This window comes from Catharus ustulatus, chromosome 2 (genome assembly GCF_009819885.2).
Source record: "Catharus ustulatus isolate bCatUst1 chromosome 2, bCatUst1.pri.v2, whole genome shotgun sequence".
NCBI lineage: Eukaryota > Metazoa > Chordata > Aves > Passeriformes > Turdidae > Catharus > Catharus ustulatus.
This window is the reverse complement of record NC_046222.1, coordinates 2038949-2047823: the sequence shown is the minus strand read 5'-3', so window position 1 is coordinate 2047823 and position 8875 is coordinate 2038949.

The following is an 8875-nucleotide window of genomic DNA, read 5'->3' as shown; positions in this document are numbered from 1 at the left end:
TTATTCATGAACCTGATCTTGTACTAATATTACCTTTTAATTTAAAAGGTTACTTTCTCTTCAGGAGACAACACCATCTTTTTTTTTTGCTCCAAAGGAAATGTAGTGATGCTCTTTCATTTTATCTGCTTTCCCAAAGATTGGCTGCTGTGCCAGAGAAACAAGTACTTGTAGAACATATTAAGCCTGCATAAAATTCCATTCCTTTGGCCAAATGAAGTCATGTTAAGACACAGAATTTTGCACTGTGCCCATATTAGGAAAATTGATTCTTTGGATATATTTTTTTAGTCTCTCCAGGTGGTCAAGCTTTGGAATGCAGTAGGAGAAATGACTTCACCTCCTTCAGCTGTACTAGTTATTATTTTTGGCTGTTTCATACTTTGTGAAATCTGGTTAATTATTATTGGGGGTTTTTTTAATACTTCTAAGTCCTTGTGGGTGAATTTTATAAAACATTTATTTTTACTGCTTATATAACTACCTACCTAAAATGTTTTTCTTGGTAACCAGCTGCACTGTTTTTGCCAAAACAGATTCTATTTCAATTTGGGGAAATTGTTGGAAAGCTGATATTCCCATTCTTCAGTGGTGCCTGTGCCATGTTATTAAACTGGGCTTTATGGAGATGAAAAATTGATCTTGACAGGAATCATAACCATTTGTTTACACTAGGCTGTATGGCTTCATCCCATCTGGAATTCTGTGCCATGCATCTCATACAGAATCCTTAACCCATCATTTCCTGCCAGCCCCCAAAGGCTTCCTCTATAAATTCTCAGACATTTCATAGATGCATCTCCTGGAAGAGACCTTGGCCTATGCTGGACCTGGGAATTCTCCTGTTCTGCTGCATTTGAGGAGGTAGAGCCACCAGGATAACTGCAAAGACAGAACTGCTAAGAGAAGGCTGGAAGAGACCTCATAATTTCTTTCTTCAATTGAGCAAGTATCTTCCTAAAAGCAGAAAATTTTCTTTCCAACAGTATTTCTAATTAAAAGATAACACTTCAATGCTCTAATAATTAGAAGCCTTGTAGATCCTGGCCTAAATACAGAGGGCATAGGTTTTATACTCACTCTTCTGGCAAGTATGTAAACTTAAGCAATTCTTTTCAGAGTTATTCTTGGTGGATTTGTAGGCAAAGAGAAGTTCTCATCAGCCCTTGTTCTGCTTGACTAAATAAAATATGCTTTTAAAAGTTTCCTGTCACAAGACATTATTTTCGTTTCTCTTACCACACTTCTAGACTTTCTGCATATGGATTTAAGTCTGACTTCACCTGAATGTGACTGGCACAAAATATTACAGATAATGCCCTAGTGATGCTCTGAAGGATTTACAAGCTTCATTATCTCTTGTGGAACTTTCATGGTACATTTCAGGCTCATGGTTGCACTAGTTTTGCAGAAATGTTTTTTTGCCCTTTTGTGATCAGCTGGTTTTCCTAAGTTTTCCTCAATAAATTCCAAATAACTGACCATAAAGTGAGAATTCTGTGGCATTTTATTGCTGTTAATAGTTCCCTTTTTGCATGGCTATTGCTCACATTCTGATAATTTAGTTTTAAATTGATATCTCTTGATTTATTGTTGTCATCACAGTGATGCCAAGGATCCAGATAAAAACACTAAGCACAATCAGCTCCAGGATTGAAATTTCAGGAGTCACTAGTAGTGACTGAATCTGTCACTATTCATTTTCAGTACAGTATATGACTCACTTATATTCAGTTTCTTGTTCACTTCATGCTCCTGCTGCCAATTCCAGCTCAGTTCATACTTTTCCACATGACATCACATCTCAAGCTGCATGGGAGCCTAAGCAGATTAACTTTTGGTGTTTGAAAATGGAGGCAGACACTGCAGTAATGTAGCAAGGTGTCCTACCTGTGCCACATGGCCAAAATCATCACTCAGCTCTTATTTTGAATTGTCATCCCAGGTCAGTGGTACAGAGGTCCTGCTGCTTTCCTTCTTGTCCTCTTGAGCACATGTCCAAACCTTTTTGCTCTAGCATTTAATAACTTCTAGAAATATAGAATCATAAAATAGTTTGGGCTAGAAGGGAATTTAAAGATCATCTCGTTCCAACCCCCTGCTATGGGCAGGGACACCTTCCATTAGACCAGGTTACTCCAAGCTCTGTCCAACCTGGCCTTGAACACTTCAAATTTTAATAATTCTTCTTTTACATTACATATTTTAGCTTCTAAGACATAGCTTTTTTAGCTATCAGTCTCTTACCCTATTTCTTTTTGACACTATCTCATGATTGAGATGGTTATTTAACCAATAAGCTTTGAAGCCTATTCCTGCTCTCATTCATTCCCTTGCTTCCATCTCTTACCTCAATCAAATGTTTTCATCCCCTTCTGACCTTGGCATCCTTGAAGAACATGCTCATCACTTAACTAAGGCCAAAATAGTATCATCTTTTTTACTGCTTTCCTGGCTGTTAAGTAAAGAACTAGTGCTGCTGTTGATGTGAAAACCACTTGGATGTTACTAATTTCTAGTTTTTGCATAATTCACTTCTTTTTCCAAGTGTTGCATTTCCCAATCACACACCTGAGTTCCCTATCCTACCAAAAGCCAAACATTTGGGTTTATTCTCCAACAAAACTCCCAATTCTCCACAGATACTGTCACATGGGTTTATACACAGTTCTTTTGTGTTTCTGAGGTGAATAGCTCAATTCTCTTTTTTGCTTCCTTGCTTCCCTCCGACTGATGAAAATCCTTTCCCTCACATCAGTGCTGCAATACATCAGGGCATGGCTGTGGGATTTTTAGCCCTGCTAAGGAATGGTCCAGGGAGGACATATTAGAGAGCAGGAGTGCTGGATGCTGGTGTACAGCCCTTCCTGAAAAGATCCCAGAGCATGTTAAGCTTTAAAAACCAATTGCAAGCTCTTGAAGGAATTGTTACATCTCTCCAACATTGAAATGCAGCTGGCTCAGGGGAAATGCAGGGAATTTTTAATAGTGCATAGAAGTATTTCAGCACTTCAGGAGAGAAAGTGAATAATGCCATAATCAACTGAGCAGAAAGGGAATGTTTAGTAAGTAGTCATATATAGTTGTTTTAACTGGATTTAGGCCAGAAACCTGGGGAAAACCTGCTGCTAATGGCAAAATGGAATTGGGCTTTTTAAGTCGCCAATGACCAAGTCCTTTGCTTTTCATTTGCATTTTAAACCGCAGCACCTCAAGCAGCAGAGTTGTGGTGGAACTTTCTTTTATAACTGGTTACCAACATTTCCTCCTTCAGTGAGCAGGAATGATGTCTGATTTCCCCAGGAACTCACAAAAAATTAAGTTCTATACAGGCCTGTATGGAGAAGCAGCACCACAGTCAGTTGGTTATTTAAATTAGTCAGTGCTACAGAAAATAACAAATAACACCAATTTTGTCTCATCATAGGCATCTGAGTGGGTTTAAATGCACCACACCAGGTCTTTACCTATTTTAATTTATAATTTTATTGACTTCATCAGAGTTGCAGCTACTCTAGTGTCCATAAACAGAAGAGAGAAAACCTGGAAAACACAATTATAATTGTTCTTATATATTTCAGGGTAAATTTATTGTCATCCATCAGAAAATAAACCAGCATCATGGAAAATGAGAGAAAAATCTGTTTGAGATACCATAGGTGTACCTCATGTTAGAAGGAGAGGAAAAATGCTGGAAATATTATTATACTATTAAATATATTGATGTTGAGATACAGAAGCCTCCATATATTTATAATGGCAATTTGAAAAATGGTAATTTATGCAATATATGTTACCTGATGATGTATATATATATTTTTTTTTACATTGTAATTTTTGTGTCTTGATTTTGTAAAGAAGCTCATAAATGGGTGATGGAAAGCTGTTGAAGCCAGGAAAAGACTTGGACTTTCTGAGGACTAGATTAGGATGGGAGACAAGAGAAGAATAAGAATAAAATGTGATTGGAGCTTTTAAAATAGTGAATATTAAAAACTACATTGTATGAAAGGAAGAAATTGAAACTGTGAGTGAATTCTTGGGAACTCAGAAAATTCAAGACAAGAAAGGTTTTCCCTGTCTGTATTTCCCTGTCTGTATTTTTATGTGAAAACCTAATAAAGTGATATTAAGAAGGATTTTTGCTTCAAAACAATCCTTGCAATGTTCTTCATAATGACATTCTGAAATCATACGTTATTCAGTCAAAAACAGAATAGCAAAATTTGTCCCACAATTTTATGGCAGTACAAGACAGGAGCAAACTGGCACCAACACAATCTGAGTGCAAGGGACTGTAAATGAGAGGCCATGTTTTCTATGGCTTTCCATAACTTTATATCAAGACTTTGATTACTTTTCTTAGGTTTTTTTTAAAGGAAAAGTAAAAGACACAAAATAGCATAACTGAAAGAAGAAACTGAATATACTGTGGGAGGGAACCTGAAGATTAACATATTCCTGGCTGTATTAGCCTAACCTGGAATCAGAATGTGAGATTTGTGAGGTTTTTTTATTTTTGGCTTCTAACATTTTCATTGGACTACACCCAAACTGAGTCTTTGTCCAGTAACAACAACCTTAAAGAAGTTGTCTGTTTTTCACACTCACACCTGTTAATATATTTTAAAGGAAATACTAAAAATATGTTACAAGTAGAGCCATAACATATGTCAGGAAGAACGAATGAGGTGATTTGAATTAAAACTTTCAAGGTGCCTGGTTCATGAGCTGTGCTCCAAAAAGCACTGCAGGTTGATCTCAGCTGGATCCAGGAAAATTGCTGTGGTGGATCCTTGTCACCCCTTCTCCCTCACTTTGGTCTCATAGTGTGGGGCTCAAGTTTGCAAGAAAAGCTGGAAAACATTTTGTGATGTGGTGGTGAGTTTATACAAAGCCCTGGAGATCTGCAATCTGCATCTGCTGCATGTAAACTTGGAGGGCTGAACTCAAAGATTTTTGTCCCTTTCAGCAGCAAATCCCCAATTTAAATACCAAGAGGTATTTAAATAACAAAGACTGAGAAGCTGAGGAGCACCTCACAGGGAGACATTTCCTAGCAAGAAGAAACACAGAACAAAGAAAACAAGAAAAATGCTTTTTGCTTTAGAAGGATCTGAACATTTCTCTTATTGTGTAAGATGAATTGCATTTTTTCCCCCACTTTTCTGAGTCTGTAAAGGTTTTCATCAGCTGTCACCTCTATCAGTGGTACTTTGGAATATGCCAGAATATTGGGAGGATATTTGAACTCCTTGGGACCTTTGGTGCCTAAACACAAGGGGGTTTTTGGGACTTTTTTCAAGGAAGGGAGTACTTATTTCAAGGTGGAGTACTGCTTCTAAAGGGAGTAAATGTGTAGTATCCTCACAGTGCAAACAACAGCCTTTTGAAACATCACTTTGAAATGTAATACCCTGAGCAGATGTTCAAACAAGTATTTAGAGGGAGATGTAAGTAAGCTCCAGGAGTCAGAATTTGGGAAGGGAATAGAAACCTGCAAATAGATACACAAATAAGGTCACTCTTTAATAGGACCACAGCAATTGCACATGGAAGAAAAATGGTATAAATCCTTTCTGACAGTACATATGTTAAAGAAAGCAAAACTAATCTGTCACTGGGAGATGGGCTGGTGGTCTGATTATTTAATGTAATTCTCCCAAGTCAAATTAAATTGTTTAAAATAGGCTAGATTTTACCATGAAAGCTATCAAATAAAAATTCCTACAGCCATGATTTTTTCATTTCCAGCTTAAAATCACAATACTGACCTTGGCATGAAATAATTTCTTGAGATTAATGACCAGTTTGGGTTGATGATGCTTGGCTGTGCTGCTGACCTTCATCCCCTCCCAGCCAGGCATGAATCCTCAGGAAATTTACTGTACCTTGTTTGTTATTGCTTATGCATGCACAAGCCTCAGGAGCTGGGGCAAACATGTAAGTTGTGCATTGCATCAAGAACTCTAACAGCAAAAACCAAAGCAAGAGCAGCTTTGAAACTTTGAAAAATCAGAAAGGCAAATCATCTGATTTTGATCAAAGAATTAGTAACAGCCCTTGCTGTGCACTCTTCTCTCTGTATGAGTCTTGGAGCAATTATTGAGGAGCATTACAGAATACAAGAAATGTAGCCCTTGGCTTTGACTGTCAGGGTCAGGCATTTCTGAAACTGCTATCAACATTGACTTTAAATGCCAAAAGCAATATTTTGCCTTGATGCAATTCTTCCAAGTACCATCCATCCTCCTTTCGCTGGAAATGATGCAAATCAGAACAATGCTTTTATGAAGGTATGAAATGAATGGGAAGGGTTTGGCTCGTCAAACCTTTTCCACTACCCACGGGTCCCATAATTAATTCTTGCACTTAGCTACAGCTTGCAGAGGGAGATGATGAGGCAGAGGGTTTGCACAAGACCTTACAAAAAGCCATATGTAGAGTTATAATTTGAAAACGAAATGTTTGTAATTAATACTGATGCTGGTGTTCATTCCTCAACACATTTTTTCTTCTCCGGGCTGATGATGTGATGTTTATATACCTGATGATGGTGTACAAACCAGAGTTACCTTTTCTAGCACCAAGAATTTCATACAGAAACAAATAGGAAGAAAAATAAGCTATATGATCCTCCTTTCTACAGTTGTTTGAACTGGCAGTTCTGGAAAAAGCAAACAAACAAATAAACAAAAGAAATTACACAAACCCATGGCTGAAATTAGACATAAGGCATGGAAGGAAGTGTTTTATTTTCTGATGTCCCAAAACTACCAAGCAACATCCCTCCAGGGCAGATACTCCACTCCTGGTGGTGGGACAGCAGGTCTGTCCCTGCTGTGGCACAGGGAAGGACAGCTTTGGGCTCCCTCTGGTTCACAACCCACAAAGTTGGGGGACAGAGAGGGCAGGAGCTGTGATGAGGACAAGACTGCACACACTGCTGGTCTGATTCAAAGTTACATTGAGCACCTGGCATAGCTGAGTCTTGGACAGGTCTCCAGAGGGGTTTTCTCTGACATGTTTTGTTGTGAGGAAATGGAGAAAATGCTCAAATCTACCATTACACCCACTTCCATCCTGAGGAGTTTAGACTGTCCTTTATCCCAAGGAAGGACCAAAAAGCCACTGTGGTAATTTCTGACATGTCCTAAACATATCCATGACACAGGCTCCAGAGTTTTCCAGGCACTCTGTTGCACACTGATACTTTTCTTAAAATTAGGAAGGATTTTTCAAAATGCCTATCCCAAACAGCTCTCTCCAGTTCTAGCCCAGGGCTCCTTGTTTCCACCAGAGAAATAAGATAACTCCTTGCAGTGTGTCCTGCAGTGAAAGATTGTTGTCAGGGCTGCCACTCTGGGCACTGTGGTGTTTAACACCAGCAGGAAACTCAACTCCAAATCAGCTCCTGCCCTTCCTCCCTGCTCTCTTCAGTTAGAGAGGGACAAAGGCAGAGACTGAGGCTTGAGATAATTTACTGAAAGCAAACAGCAATGGGGTGAGGAAATGCACAGTAGCAGCAGCAACCTGTTTGAATAGATCAAGATTAAACCGAATAAAACCTGATTCACTCTGAATGTGCCAGAACAAGAGGAAAACAATCAGTCCTTCTCTCTATTCACATCACATTTACTGCACAGAAAAAGTTCCTTTCTTCATGCAGGACCATTTTTTTTAAGGGTTTCTTTTTTCTCTCTAGCCCTGCCAACATTCCTTTCACATGAGGAAACTTGAACAGATTTAAGCCCTTGTTCAGAGCATGGTTTGTAGTACAAACATGCTACAGTTATCAACTCACAATGCCCAAACACACGGGGGCAAAAACAGACTGAGCTCCCACAACTTAATTTTAGAAAGTGGTACAAAAAGTAAGTGTTCTAAAAGCAGATCACTATTTTGACATCTATTCATGAAAAGTGGAAAAAGTAGTGCCGTCTATAAGATTTAAGATATATGCTTAATAATTGAAATGTTCAATATAAATTGTACAAAATAAAATACGATTTACCTCAGCACACTTTTGCTTCGTCTGCTCTGATTCCTCAGGTTAGCTTTAGAACACTGCCAAAGAGACAAGAGTTATTATTGAAATTCCACCTGTCCCCACTGGTATGTACCCAAAACTGAGGCCAAGTCTAGCATGATGTCAAAATGGATCTGCTCACAGAAGAACAGAATTAGCCTAACTGCAAGCACTTGATGTTATCCAGACACCCTTAGAAAAAGGAGAAAAGCTAAACTGGGCTGAATTTCTGCTAAAACGAGGTGCTAAGATTTCTGCTGAGTATTCTTCTCTGAAAATTATTATTTTTTCAGCTTTCTGGTGTGTAGTGCGACACTGGAAGCAAGGGGATAGCAGCAGCATGTACACATCTTACATCCTAGTGGAACAATAGGATAAATTCCAAGGGCTTGGGCACGTGGTTGGAGTGCAAATTCATGGATCAGCTCATGGAGGCTGTATCTTGTGAGATGACAGAATAAACCCACAATCATTCAGCTGTATTGCAGTGCCAATCCCAAGGGGGTCTTGTAAGAGAAGAAAAATCTCTGTTTGCATGTGGCCATGAATATTAGTTTTTAAGCTGAGTTTTTGTGGAGGCAGATTTTTTTGCATAACATGTCTGAAATAGGAACTGTTTGGAACAGAGTACTGGATTAGATTTTTCAAGATTGTTTAGATTTATCCTTAAAAGGAAAAGAGTAGGGTATTTACAAATAAACTGGCAGAGAAGGAGATTTGAACCCATAATACACTGGGTTTTTCTTGGTGGCAATGGTTCCATTAGTTCCATTCATGGAGAATTAGGTTACTAAAACAAAAAAGATTATCACCACTAAATGATTTAATGGATGATTTCTATTTCTC